We start from the raw sequence: 15,469 nt of genomic DNA, 5'->3' as shown, positions 1-15,469 counted from the left end.
CACCTGTGCAAGTTTTAACAGGGGAAATACGGCAAAAATGCAAACTTGTGTAATGACAGGCTCAGTCCGAATGTAATGAGGTAACATGACCGAATGAGTGAAATAGTAGTGCACTCAAAATTTACACACACAATGCACCTTGAAAAGTAGTGTGAAAAGAAGTAGTCAAAAAAACACCAGCACAGTGACGGGTGTTTAACTGGACACGACACTTGACACTTGAGAATGAAGCAGATTGAAGCTCTGGTTTATGACTGTTGATTAAGGATAAAACACAATTACCGTAATTTCTGGACTAATAAGCGCAGCTGAGTAGAAGCCAGAGTATCTCCCAGGTTTGACTACCCCAAATTTAAGACTTTAAGACCTTTTTAAGACCATATAAATTAAGACCAACATGGCATCCATTATGCGGGTGATAGATCCAATTCGAATAATGAATCTAAGAGTCACTGTGAATTAAACCTACACTTCAAATGATCCATCGAGTGTCTTCCTCCACTCTACTGATTTGTTTGTGGCGCCAGCGGCAATGAGTAAAAAATGTTTGTTTGGTTTTTTTCCTCTCTCTGTTTAACATTGCATTGCAGCCCGGTTGAGTTTACAAAAAATAGGCTAATGAAGATTAAGACCTTTGTGGAAAAAAAATACATAAAACACATAATTTAAGACTTTTTAGGCCTTAATTTAGGAACATGAAATTTACATATCTGATTGTCAACTTTATTTTAACTGTCAAAACATCCCCGCTTTTACATTAAAATGGAGTCAGCTTGACCCTGATTTGAACAGAATCATAATCATGTAAAATGGATGTAAACAAAAATGTAATTGTAGTAGGAAAAAATAAAACTACTTTCAGCTCTGATTATGACTACCTGTTTAATAAGACACGTTTCCAATCCACCCTAATTCAAATAGAGATGTGCATTAGAGCCCTGCACTCCCGCAGGTCGTGTGCGGTGCAGGACACATTTTGAAAACTCACTGCAGGAGCAGGACTGCACAACGCGGGAGTGGGTGGGTGGGATAATAAACTGCAGTCCTGCAAACTAAATATGAGAGTAAAGTAAAATATACAAATGATGAATGTAAGCATATCATGCATAATTTGTGCTGGATATTTTATTTGGCATTAATAAAACAGTAAATATATAAAAAAAAACAACAGTGCATTATAGAGAGGGCCCCAACCTCAAGTTCACCTAGAGCCCCCAAACTGTTAATTCCGCCACTGCGCAGGTGTCCACGCTCTAACTTCAGACATTTACAGAGAAAAATGTACACAGAAAAGTATCGGCTTATAGTCTGGAAATGACAGTAAATAAACCGTTGTTAAAAAGGTGCCTCAGCTCGAGATGTTAAAAGATAGAAAAGATAATTATCCAGTTCTCTCTGTGAATAAGAGCAGTATATATTTTGCTATAGAGTGCGGGCCTCTGCAGTGAATGAGGGGTTAAGGGCTGCGGTGGACATTCGGACACAGTCAATGACAAAATCCAGAAGATTTAAAGTGGAAATATTACGCAAAATAGAAAGAACATGGTGAGGGAAATCTGTCATTCCCTCATCAAAAACATGCCTGAAGAGGTTTTAGATGTCATCCGTGCACCTCCTGAGTATTTTAACAATCTCCACGGGCCTGATTCAAACCCTTTCTTAGGTTTAGCCGTAAGATTCTGTCCAATGCTTCGCCCACAAACCTGCGCCACCCTTCCTCCCTCATGACAATTCAGTATTTTTTGTACAATGTAATCGATGAGGAATCCTTGAGGGCCGAACACAAAAGTCACTTGTGAGGCTTCATTCCCATAAACTCTTCCACAGCTGTAAACAGGCGAAGATTGTTAAAATCTCAGTCCTCAGGGTTCGGTTTAGGGCTTAGACTCGTACTCTCTCTCTCGAGTTCATACAAATGCCTTTAGTTTAAACAGCCTCAGGTCAGAAAGCCAAAACCGTGATGTTAGATTATACTGGATACACCACACCATCCCTAAGAAATATTGTCTTGTATTGTTTGCATCATGAAGAGTAAATCGAAAAACATCTCCTTGGAGACCTGCCGACAGAAAAGTTACATGGTTCACCTTTTACTTTTCATAATAATACTTAGTTTGATTTGAAAATGTAACTACAGAACTTTAAAAGTACTAAAAATGTGTGCAGGGAGCAGGCAGAATCTGCAGTAAAAGTGGCACAAGAATAGTTTTAGAAGTAGCAGCAGCAGTAGTGGTAATAGCTGCTGCTGCTGCTGCTGCTGCTGCTGCTGCTGCTGCTGCTGCTGCTGCTGTTGTTGCTGTTGTTGTTGTAATTATAGCTGTTGTAGTTATAGATGCTGTTGTTGTTGTTGTAATTATAGCTGTTGTAGTTATAGATGCTGTTGTTGTAGTTATAGATGCTGTTGTAGCAGCTGTGGCTGTTGTAGCTGTAGTAGTAGTAGTAGTCGTATCAGCTGTAGTAGTTACTGTAGCAGCTGTAGTAATAGTTGTTGTAGCAGTAGTAGTTGTAGTAGTTGTATCAGCTGTAGTAGTTGTATCAGCTGTAGTAGTTGTGTCAGCTGTAGTAGTAATAGTTGTTGCAGCATCAGTAATAGCAGTAATAGTAGTTATAGTAGTAGTTACATTAGTAGTAGTAGTAGTAGTTGTATCAGTTGTAGTAGTTACTGTAGCAGCAGTAGTAGTAGTAGTTGTTGTAGTTGTTGCAGCAGCAGCAGCAGCAGCAGCAGCAGTACAGTAGCAGTAGCTGTTGTTGTTGTTGTTGTAGCTGTAGTTGTGTAGCTGTAGTTGTTGTTGTAGCTGTAGTTGTTGTTGTAGCTGTAGTTGTTGTTGTTGTGTAGCTGTAGTTGTTGTTGTAGCTGTAGTTGTTGTTGTTGTAGCTGTAGTTGTTGTTGTTGTTGTAGCTGTAGTTGTTGTTGTTGTTGTGTAGCTGTAGTTGAAGCTGTAGTTGTTGTTGTTGTAGTAGTTGTTGTTGTAGCTGTAGTTGTTGTTGTAGCTGTAGTTGTTGTTGTTGTTGTAGCTGTAGTTGTTGTTGTTGTAGCTGTAGTTGTAGCTGTAGTTGTTGTTGTTGTAGTTGTTGTTGTAGCTGTAGTTGTTGTTGTAGCTGTAGTTGTTGTTGTTGTAGCTGTAGTTGTTGTTGTTGTAGCTGTAGTTGTTGTTGTTGTTGTAGCTGTAGTTGTTGTTGTTGTTGTAGCTGTAGTTGTTGTTGTTGTTGTAGCTGTAGTTGTTGTTGTTGTTGTAGCTGTAGTTGTTGTTGTTGTTGTAGCTGTAGTTGTAGTAGTTGTAGTTGTTGCAGTAACAGTAGTAGTAGTTGTTGCAGTAACAGTAGTAGTAGTTGTTGCAGTAACAGTAGTAGTAGTTGTTGCAGTAACAGTAGTAGTAGTTGTTGCAGTAACAGTAGTAGTAGTTGTTGCAGCTACAGTAGTAGTAGTTGTTGCAGCAGCAGTAACAGTAGTAGTAGTAGTAACAGTAGTAGTAGTAGTAGTAGTTGTTGTCTCAGTTGTAGCAGCAGGAGCAGTGCTGATGTTTGGTGTCAGATGTTTTGACAGTGTTGCTGCCCCAGGGACAGACGACTGTACAACAGAGGAATGTGCAGTGAGGTAACAGCTCAGATCAGAGTCATAACACAAGCTCAACGGCCTTTGCCTTGTAATATTTGCCAGATGCATTGTCTTTATATCATAGTTCAAAATCATGTCAGGCCTATTTTTTTAAGAACAATATGTGGCTGAGGAAAATATAAATGTTTAGTATTGAAACAAATTAATCCTACTGACCCAATGACCTAAAAAAGGATTATCTCAAACTACTATTCTAATCTAATGTAGAGTATATTAAAAATAACTGTAGAATGAAATGCTTGAGTAGTTAGGACACATTTAGAAGATGTGATTTATTCATCCCTCTTAAGCTGAAATCTACTCGCTGTACAGAAAAAGAACAAAACCCAACAAAAAATTGACCCCAAAAATATTGTTCCATCTTTCTGATATTAAACAATAAGTAAATATTGTAAATATCATGAAGTTAAAAAGTGTTCAAGTGCTCAAATCTGGTTTAATATTATTAGATTATATATTACTATTACATTAGTATCAGATAGTGATGGGACGAGACACAATTTCTCCAAGATGAAAGATGAGATTCAGTCCACAAGATAGAGACAAGACGAGATTTTGATCTGCTATTCAGTTCATAATTTTTGCTTTTTACAGTTTTGGTGTTATTGGAGCACTGCGTTTTGGTATTGCAGCTTCTCAAGGGGAATTACTCAGCAAAATTAACCCAATTTTCATCCCAGAAAAATAAAAATGTAAGGAAAAAATCTCTCAAGATAATTCTTCCTCTTGTGGCAGTTTTGTCTCATGGAATCTTGTGGCACGAGATCTTGTCCCATCCCCAGTATCAGATTTTTGGTACTTTTAACCAGATTTTATTTTATTTGCATACAAAGAAGCTTCTTGTAAAGGAGATATTTCATAATTAAAGGCTCAACAAGTCAGTTAAACCTAAAGTATAATTTCTGGAGGATCATAAACAAGGGCCATCTTCTTGTTGTTTTCAGTTTGTGAATTCTTTTGTCAGACCCTGCTTTGTCCAGACTGGTTTCTCTAAATATGAGTTCCTTCAGGGCAAAGGAAGAGGATTGTTTTTGGCTCATAATTTGCCTTGTTTGCAGTTTGTATGACTCTGGGAGGTGTGTATTTTGGATGTTATAATAATGTCTTGCAAGGTTAAAGGTGCATTGTGTAACTTTTAGAGCCCGACCGATATATCGGTTGGCCGATATTATCGGCTGATATGGACAACTTTAGGCATATCAGCTATCGGCCGATATGCTTGCTGATAGGGGCCGATATTTCACGTGGGCATGTTATACCTCGTTATAAAGCTTAGACTCTCTACATTCTGTTCATTTAATCCAATTTACAGACAGATAAATGTCATCATATGTGGCTCCACATCAGTATTTATCTACGGAGTCATTTGTGTGTGTGTGTCCGTACTGTCCCTGAACACACCACAGAGTCGCGTCACTCACGTGTGTTTGTTTACACCTGCAGACACAGATCCAAACACTGACATTATTTTCTTTTTACGGACAATCGGTTTGAGTCTGGATTAAAAGGACATTTATTAGTGCAGATTTGTGATGTGGGAGGAGCCTGTATGAGCGGTGAGTGTTGGAAATATGTCGACTCTGAAGCTAGTTTTTGTCATTTGTTATGGGTTAGCTGCTGTAGCTCCTGCACATAAACAGACTGTTTTCTATTGGTTTATTGTAAATTGATTATATTGGCCGTATATTTGCTACTGGACCTGCACTGATATGTAAATGAGCTGTGAACAGACGTGTGAATTATGACATTTGCGCATATAATTAATTACCGCGGTGCGCACGTATTTACGGCTAAAGGCTAATAGCGCTACTTTGTTTACTAGTGATGGGTCCGGTCGCGAACGAAATGACTCTTAGATCCGGCTCTTTGAAGGGAACGACGGGAGCCTGATCCTTATTGGGAGTCGTGTTTTCTCTTTCTCTTACTTTTTTTCTCTTCACGCTGCGTGCAGACTCGTGGTTTGACAGCGACAGCGGCTAAAAACGAAACTTTGAGAAATTTGCGTGTACGTAGGATTAAAAAAAATAAAAATAAAAAAAAACGAGCATATTTGACTGTAGTTTAGCATAAAATAAGTCCCGGTTTAGTCCTTTTTCAGTCCTGGTTTAGACCTGGTTCAGTCCTGATTCAGTCCTGCTTTAGACGTGCTTTAGTCCTGCTTGCAACAAAACAATCTGAAGAGCCACTTGGGAGCCAAAAGAACCAGCAGCTTTTAGTGAGCCGAGCCAAAAGAGCCGGTTCTCTAAAAAGAACTGGAATACCCATCACTAGTGTCTAGAATGTGATGCAAAAATGCCATTAAGCCAACCTACTGTCTGTAAATATGATGTAAAGAGTCAGAATAACAATAAATGTCGCCTAAATAAACCCAATTTTAAAATCCACCAGAGCCAAACCTAAGTTTTTTAAACAATTCAACATTTACAGTGAATTTTTACATCACTAAATAATCGGTGATTATATCGGCTATCGGCAGCTCCAACTCCCATTATATCGGTTTCATATCGGCCACAGCAAAATCCATATCGGTCGGGCTCTAGTAACTTTGCTGGTGGAGGCTTGTCAGATGCTTTTCTCCATGGAGATGTTATTGCTTCGTCTGGAATGTTTCACAATATGGCGTTAAACCTTTCTATAATCATGGAGACCAAACCAGGCCAAGTTACAGGTCAGATCTGTGGAGAGGTGACACCGTTCAGTCAGAATGTCTGTTTTTCGATGTATTTTTGAGCTGTAAAACCATCTGTAATTGAATAAATGTGAGGTACAGGTACAGTTGGTGTTACGGGTTTGTTGGGGCCGGTGGTTAAATGGCTCAAATCGCGCAAGCCACAGAAAGCCGCCCTCTGCAGACGGACGCACGGGCATCTGCGCAGACACCAGTCCCAGGGTCTTTGGGGGTGCTGTCCAAATACAAAGAGCTAACACGCCTGCTTTGCTTCATAGATACACCCCTAGTGCGTATCATTTTATTAAATAATACAAAATATAACGATATCCAAGTCTCATGATATGATATCGTCACGGTATGAACCTCACGGTACAATATTTTTTGCAATATCTTGGGAAAGCTCACGATCTGATGTGGAGGCTCACGATTAGGATTGTAACAATATCCAAATCGCTCTGTACAATATTTTCACGAATATACATCTCACGATAGAATATTTATTGTGATATTTTGTGGAAGCTAAACAGCTAAAACTGTGAATATGCTACTTTTTCCTCTTAAAATGCCTTGACAAGCCTTAATCCAAAGAACTAAGACTTAAAAAGTGTTAGAACTGTTATTTCTTCTCGTCGTCTGCACTGAAATGGAGCAAAGGATCATGGTCTATGTAGTTCCCTCTGTCTTTTTTTTTTTTTTTAGCTGTTGTTGCACCATAACTCTTAACTTAAGCAAAGAGACCTGTAATTCGATATATTGTGATGGTCCACGATATTACTGTGAAAACTTTGACAATACGGTATCACGATATTTCAGTTATTGTTACATCACTACATATAATACACACTCAAAGAAACACAGATACAGCGTTTTTAAAATGAAATATTAGGTTTATTAAAGTTGGGTCCTTCCAAGGCTACGGCCACATCGCCCCATGTGACGTATCGCCACCAACAGACTCGAAACGGCAGCGAGCAGTGATTTTATTTTATTTTTTCCATTTATACCAAAATGATTGATACACTGCTTAATGCTTCAGGTTTCACTGATTAAGAAAATAAAATTGTAGAATGAAGTTAGTACAGACCTGTGAGCTCATTATTTGCAATATGTTGTGTTGAAAATAACTGATTAAAGACGACTCAAACATGCTCGAATCACTCCACAACTTTCAGAGGGAATCACTATAACATGATTAAAAGCTGTGAAAAGTTGATTTTGCATAATAGGTGTCCTGTAACCATGGATCTATTAAAATAACTGGATAGTGTATTTGCTGCTTGTAGCTGCCTCAAGTTGACGTAGTGACACTCACTGGTTCTTCAGCAGAAAAAATCTCCCGGGCTGAGAAAGAATTTTTCTCATAGAGGCAATGTGATCACAAACTGCTCATGTTCGTCTGACAGGGACCTACAACTTTCAAAAATGGCGGTTTTGTTGGCGATTTTTACCTATTTTTAGATCATAAACTTTTTCTCAGCTCAAAACCCTCCGATCCGTGCGTGCGCTCTCGTGCATTTGCGTGTGTCCGGGGAGAAAAGACTCTACTGCACATGCTCAGTCGGCCCAGAGCCACCGGAAGAACCTCGCCGGGCTAAAGGTGAATCTGGAGTCATGAGACATTGAGCTCGGCCCATTGACTTCAGTGGGCATTTTGAAACCTGGGGACTTGACTTTAAGACACAAACCCTGCAGATTTAGGCTGAGTTCTTCTCTCAAACAGAAAACACTCTGTTCCAGCTTGTGATGTCATGTGGGAATACAGGAAGAGCTCCACACCTTCACTAGAGTCATTTTGATCATTTCAGCCTTGATATTTCCAATCTCTACTGAACTAACAGTGAAACGTAGCTGTTAATATGACATCACAAGGTGGAACAGAGCATTCTGAGCTTTGAGTAATGCTTAATTATGTGTGAATGAAACAAAACACAACTCCAGGTGCGTTTCTGATGAGGTAACAACATTATAACGTTCTACCTCTGAAACTCGCAAGATTAAATTTTGCGTAATGTAGCACCTTTAAAATAAACTCCGTGACCTTTGCTTTGGCAGTTCGTCTTTTGGAGATTTCAGGTTCAGTGGGTTCATGTTACAGAGGGAGCTGCCACGCTTGTTTTACGACATCCTCGGATCGCAAATCGCCCCAGATCTGGTGCCATTTGGCTCCTAAACTGGCATTCGCTGCTTTTTCACACATCTGTCTCACATCTGCATACAGTTTTAACCCTGTTCTAGTTTAACTACTGGAAAAATGAATGAGTGGTATTTTGTGTTGTAAAAAAAAACGAGGCTGCAACAATTTATTGACTAATCGTGAGTGGTAACCATAAAAAATAACTACAGTCGTATTTTGGCAATTGTTATCTGGACCACACAGTCTAATAAACTGTGGTGGTAAATATTTAGTGACATTTTGATTTCATAATTTCACATTTTTAACAGTAATAAACTTGAGTCGTAAATATTCTCTATCTAGACCTCCAGTTAGAGCCCTGCACCATGAGCCCCTGACCCACGGGAGCTGGACTGCACAATGCGGGAGCGAGCGAGTGGGATGATAAGCTGCAGCCCTGCAAACTAATATGAGTGTAAAGTAAAGGAAGACTGTTAGGAAGCTCAGCAGGAAGGTGATCAATGACCCAACCCATGTTCTTCACAGTCAGTTTGAGTTGATGCCATCAGGCAGAAGGTACAGGGTCCCAAACTGTAAACTGAACAGATTCAAACATTCTTTTGTACCACTAGCTGTTAAACTGCTAAACTCAGATAATGCAGTTAAAAAATAATTATAAAAGGCTTAGGGATTGTGCAATCAAAACTGCACATAGGTGTAGGGAATGTGCCATTAAAGCTACACATAGGCTTAAGGAATGTGCAATAATTAAATCTGCACATAGGCTAAGGAATGTGCAATAATTATAACTAAAACTGCACATAGGCTAAGGGAATGTGCAATAATTATAACTAAAACTGCACATAGGCTTAGGGAATGTGCAATCAAAACTGCACATAGGCTTAGGGAATGTGCAATAATTAATAGAACAGAAGAATGCAAGGGCCTGTTAAGGATAATTTAAGGGTCGTGTTGGTGCATCACTCGTGGTCATACTGGTCTCATATTTACTTTGTTTTATGGTGTTTGTTTATGTGCTGCTTTGTGTTGTGTTGTCCTGTTTTTTTGATAAAACATGTTACCCCCTGTCCCAAGACAAATTTCTCCCATGGGAGACAATAAAGGATTATCTTATCTTATCTTATCTTATCTTAAAATAGGTGTAAGGTCCAAACATTTGTGAAGCCATAGTTGATGGTTTAACCACATTGTTCCATCTTTTAAAATGCCTCAAATATAAAAGAATCCACGGAGAGCGATCCAAGTACAGTTTTAAAAACTCTTTACTGAGGATTTACATTATTAGGACAAACAAATACAAATACAAACCAAAAAGGGGAACTTTAACGTACAGGTGACAGGAGGTCGAAAAACTGTTTGGCTCCACTCCACCCTCCCATGGTTAACCTGCTCACGGCTTAAATAAGGAGCCACAGACCACAAAATAATACAAAAAAACATTACTTAAGTAAATTTATGATTAACATTAGCAATAATTAAATGAAAGAAAAATGTAAATAGATCAAATTATTTTGTAACAAATAATTAACAAATCATGTTAACCATAAAGAATTACCAAAATACCAAAAATTATGCATTTTAAGTAAATATTAAATCAAACAAAATAAGAATAATTATCTCAGTAATGAAAAAAAAATACAAAACTGAGTTTAGGCTCCCATAATAGGCAAACATGAATCATTTGCATATGGATATTTTATTTGGCATTAATAAAAAACATTTTAAGCAGCCTAAATTTGCGTATGTGGTCTAATCTTGTACACATTTTAGACAATTCCTTTCTGCTTCTCCGTGTTTGATAGAGCTTAAAGTGAACATCCCCATCTCACCCTATTGTAACTTTTTTTATTTGGATAAAATGTTTTGAAAATCTATATTTGTATTTTGACTGACTGATCAATAAGTTGCTGCTGTTGTTGTAGCAGCTGCTGTTGCTGGTGCACTAGTAGTAGTTGTAGTAGTAGTTGTAGTTGTAGTTGTAGCAGTTGTAGTAGTAGTTGCAGCAGTTGTAGTTGTTGTAGTAGTAGTAGTTTGGAGAGAGACTTATCCATGTATTTGTCTCCAGTAGGTTAAAACGACTCCTGTGAGATGCTGCAGCTCAGGTCCTGACTCGAACCAGGAAGTACGCGCACATGCGTCCTGTGCTCAGGTCTCTGCACTGCCCCCGGTGGCTCAGAGAATCGACTTTAAAGTGGCTTTGTTTGTGTACAAGTGTCTCCATGTCCCAGCACCGTTGTTGGTTTTGTTATTGTTGTTGTCGTTGTCATTGTCATGTTGTCATCGTTGTTGTCGTTGTCATCATCATTCTCGTTGTTGTTGCCGTCATTGGCGTTATTGTTGTCATCGTTGTTGTGTTATTATTGTTGTTGTCATTGTTGTCGTTGGTGTCTTTGTTGTCGTTGTTGTTGTTGTCGTCACCATTGGTGTCATTGTTGTCGTCAGCATTGTCATCGTTATTGTCGTTGTTGTTGTTGTCGTCATTGGTGTCATCGTTGTCGCTTTCGTTGTAATCGTTGTCGTCGTTGTTGTCATCATTGTCATCGTTGTTATTGTTGTTGTCATTGTTGTCGTTGTTGTTGTCTTCGTCATTGTCGTTGGTATCATTGTCGTTGTTGTCATTGTTGTTGTTATTGTTGTCGTTGTCATTGTTGTTATTGTTGTTGTCGCTGTCATTGTCGTTGATGTCGTTGTTGTTGTTGTTGTCGTCATCATTGCCATCGTTGTCGTTGTTGCCATTGTTGTCGTCGTCGTTATTGTCGTTGGTGTCGTTGTTGTTGTTGTCGTCATTGGTGTCATTGTTGTCGCTTTCGTTGTTGTCATTGTCGTCGTTGTCGTCGTTGTCATCGTCGTTGTCGTCATTGTCATCATTGTCATTGTTGCCGTCGTCGTTGTCGCAGCAAAAAAAAACAAAAAACACTAAATATACCTGTTAGAAAATTCAGAAACTTTTACCATGGTAAGAGCTTTTTGGAACTTAGATGCCAGAATTTGTCATTACAGTAAAACTAACAGCATCTAGCAAGCTAACACACACTTCCTGATGAGGTAAGTCTGCATGTAATTATAAAGAGTTTATCCCAGTACAGATATAGTTTTTATATGAAGATTACGTAGTTTCCTCCGGAGGGCTTTTTCTAGTCTGTGCTTGAGCTTCTGTCTGATAATTTGTCTTATCTGTAAACGTTCGGCCTTAACATTTTGAAAGATGGTGAAAGTAATTTGGGCGCTAGTCAGAATTTTGACAGATAAAACGTTCATTTGTCGAGTTTACAGATTTATTATGTTTTAACACGTCAGCGCAGCCCTGCCCTGACAGCACTTTTCAGAGTCGAGCGGCGGCGTCTGCCATTTATAATTGTCGAGATGACAGGAAAGTGATGGTTTAAGATTGTAATTGATTGAAATTGTAAATATAACACAGTAGTTGTCTGGGTGTTTTGTTTTTGTGACCTACTTTTTGAACCCGCTGCCCTCTGGTAGTTGGGCAACCGCACAATTAAATGCGTCACTGTGATCCCATTTATATCTATATGTTACTAATGTCACAGCATCGTAAAGTTTCATAATATTCTTCAGTTTTCCTGCAACACAATCCCATTTACACAGGTTGTAGTTTACCATGATTTTGTCAGGTATTGTCAATATCAAAAAGCATAAACTGTCCTCGATTCAGTGTTGGGAGTAACGCGTTATAAAAGTAACGAATTACTGTACTGTGTTGCTTTTTGTTGTAACACAGTAATGTGGCGTTACAGGGGAAAAAAAGTTAATATTTTACTCTGTACAAATGTGAGTAACACGCGTCACAATGCATTTTAACCTGGATTGAAGTGGTGGGTTTTTAGTTTTTCTTCATACAAATGAATGAAAATCACCACTGGACAGGCCTGGAGGCCGTCGGGTGATCACGGGCGAAAAGGACCGACGCAGAACTCCACGCCTCATGGGACGAAGATCAGCCGACGCCCAATCGTGCTTTGCGGACACCCTGCTCCACGGGCTCAGGGTTCGCTCGGGCAGTCCTAGTTTCAAAGTCCTAGTCCTGGTTTAGTCCTGGTTTAGTCCTGGTTTAGTCCTGGTTTAGTCCTGGTTCAGTCCTGGTCAGCTCTGGTTAGTCTTGAGTCTTGGTTAGTCTTGGATTAGTCTTGGTTAGTCTTGGTTTAGTCTTGGGTTAGTCTTGGTTTAGTCTTGGTTTAGTCCTGGTTTAGTCCTGGTTCAACTCTGGTTTTGTCCTAGTTTAGTTCTTCTGGTTCAGTCCTCAGTTTAGGATCTAGTTTAGACCTACCGTATTTTCTGGACGATTAGGTCTTAAGCCTCCAAAAACGACTGCGCGCCTTATAATCCGGAGCGCCTTTTATATGAATTTGTGTTCCAGTACAACTTCAGTAAACGACAAAGCCGCACCACTTGCAGCATTACGGCTACCGTAGTCAGGAGCATCGCGGAGTAATACGTACAGTGATTCCTCATTTTTCCTGTGGACGAGGAAAAGATGAGCGACTGGCTGTGAGAAGTTTACCTTAAGAGACCGGATGGTTTTTTCCACACATCTCCGTCCCTATTGATCTGCGACTCCAGCGCAGTAACAGATTGTTGTCCAGACGCAGCCGCAATTCATTTTCGAATTATTTTACCAACAATGGCCAATACAGAGAATGTAACACACGAAGATCAGAGCAAGAACCAGTGTGCGAACATGTGGCTCCAGAGTGAGTCAAAATTGGGGGTGTGTACTTCTGTTCAGGACCTGCACGCACAGAGACGACCCGGTGTTCCCCGTGATCATGTAGGAACCAGCATTTGTTATTTTAGGCTTTAATTAACCAAATAATTTTATGGCAATCGCCCATTCAATTGATTCACCTTTAAAAAATGTCCTGCTTTTAGCCTAGTGTGAGAAATACAGTCGGACTAGATCCAAACCAGAGTCCTGAACCAGCGGGAGCAGCTCCGGTTCAGGCCGGGCTCAGAGGAGCTGGAGCGGGGAGCCTCGACCTGAGGAAGCGCTTTCCCCGGGAAGAACCAAATGCGCGGAGGACGGACGCTCAGAACAACATATAACAAACCAAACTGGACTCACGCTTCTGTCCGGATGCTGCACCACCTCGGAACCAGCCGCGGTTCTTGAGCGCGGAGAACCAGAGCAGCGCCCGGACCTGTAGTCCACAGCGCATTCTTGCTTTTCCCTCGCGGAAACAGCGCGCAGACGACGGAACGTACCCGCTCGGACTCAGTCCATCAAGCACTGGTCTTGCTCGCCACCGTTTAGAACCAGCACATGGAGGACAGAGCCTCCGGACCATCTGACCAACGAGCTTGTAGGACGACAGAAGACCAAGGACCAGACCCCAGCCCCGTCCTGAGGAGCTGCGCGCTACTGCGGCTGCTGCTGTTACCCGAACCCTGGGCTGATGTGCAGTGAGTTTGTACAAAGTTCTACATGTTGCTGTTTTATGAGTTCATGATGATAATTTGAGATGAGGACGGCCCGTGGTATGAACAGGAACATCGGTGTTGATAACTGGAGTATCTCTGTTTTCCCGGGAAACAGAGACACATCAGTCAAACCAGTTTTGGTTCGTTTGCCGGTGTGAACGCGGACCACACTGGAGTGTATTTGCTACATAATAACAATTTTATTGCCTGGTGTGGACCAAATAATCGAACTAGCGGTGTGAAAACGACCTAATGTGTTATTTTTAGTTATAACCGAACAATTATGAGTTATTGTGAATACGCTGACAATTTATCGGTCTCAGACAGTTTTTTGTTTTTTACGTGTTACAAATGAACAAAGTTGAGAGTTAACGTAACGAGTAAACGCGTTAAAGTTTGACTGATTTACCTAACTGTTGTGTTTCATTTAACGCGCCTTATAGTCCGGTGCGGTTTATATGTGAAAAAAGTTCGGGAAAATGACAGTGCCTCTTATAACCCTAATCACCCGGAAAATACGGTAGTTTAGTCCTGGTTCAGCTCTGGTTCAGCTCTGGTTTAGACCTGGTTTAGACCTGGCTCGGTCCTGGCTCGGTCTTGGTTTGACCGTGGTTTGGTCCTGGTTTGGTCCCAGTTCAGTCTGTTTGATGATGCAGCACTCAGATCAGCAGTCGCATTTCTTCTGCTCGGTGTAGTTACGACGGCGCTCGATGGAGGATTGATGCAGGTCGATGTAAACGAAAACTTTTTTGAAAACGATGCTGTGCGCATGATGTTATTTTGGAAAACGGAGGGAGGGAAATATTCGTTTCTCAACAAACCAGGCTCTGTGTAAATGTAGCCTGAACCGTTCTTAAAAAGTAAAAAGGTGGGAGTAGTTCCTTCCATGTGTCTGTTTACATCCACACATCGAGGTGAAGCTGCAGATTAACAGTCAAGACTCTACTTCATGTGGACTTTATCGACAGCCATGTGTGCATTAAAAATCATGTATCTGAAGTTTTGCACCACATTTCTCAAATAATAATTTTTGTTTTGCATCTAAACTGGAAGTACAGTGCTCTGATCTTTCCAAGTAGACGGGAATCAGCTGACACAATCACTCTCACCACTCTGCAGCGTGTGGTCCGCAGATCAGACAGATCCCGCTGCAGTTTTTATGATCGTAGATTTAAGTCTCACAAGATTCTCCTCGTGTCTGTGGCGTGCGCTTGTTGTTGCTTGTTTAAAAATCATTTAAGACTGAAAAACCCTGTAGTGTGTTAGATTAAACGCCTGTGGGTTTGTTCCCTTTTAATTTGTTTTTGGTTGCAGTAAGAAATATGTTCTTGTAAAAGTTGAAAACGATGATTCAGAAGCCATTCAGTTGAGTGGTTCTGTTTTCGTACAGTCTAGTTGCCCATTTTGTCTAATTGCGTCCTGTTTTTCTCATTTTGCTTTTAGTAATGAGTACAAATCCAAAGTTTTGTCTAAATACATTTTTGAATCGGTTTATAACACTTGATTGACGTCTGTTTAGTCCCTCAGTTGCCCAGTTATGGTCCATAGCGGAAGAAGATTGTGTCAGATGGCGTTCAGTTCTCGGCCTGGGACGATACTGAAATAGAAATTT

The 15,469-nt window shown here is 40.3% G+C and overlaps 1 protein-coding gene across 1 annotated transcript in view; it reads left to right on the top strand.

Annotated features, from left to right (window-relative positions):
• dnmt3bb.1 (DNA (cytosine-5-)-methyltransferase 3 beta, duplicate b.1) overlaps positions 1-15,469 on the top strand; it is a 134,468-nt gene that overhangs the window by 54,399 nt on the left and 64,600 nt on the right. The window lies entirely within an intron of this gene.

This window comes from Boleophthalmus pectinirostris, unplaced genomic scaffold (assembly GCF_026225935.1).
Source record: "Boleophthalmus pectinirostris isolate CB_2022bp ecotype Guang Dong unplaced genomic scaffold, ASM2622593v1 HiC_scaffold_8, whole genome shotgun sequence".
NCBI lineage: Eukaryota > Metazoa > Chordata > Actinopteri > Gobiiformes > Gobiidae > Boleophthalmus > Boleophthalmus pectinirostris.
The sequence above is the reverse complement of the archived record's forward strand: the minus strand, read 5'-3'. Positions and strand labels throughout refer to the sequence as shown.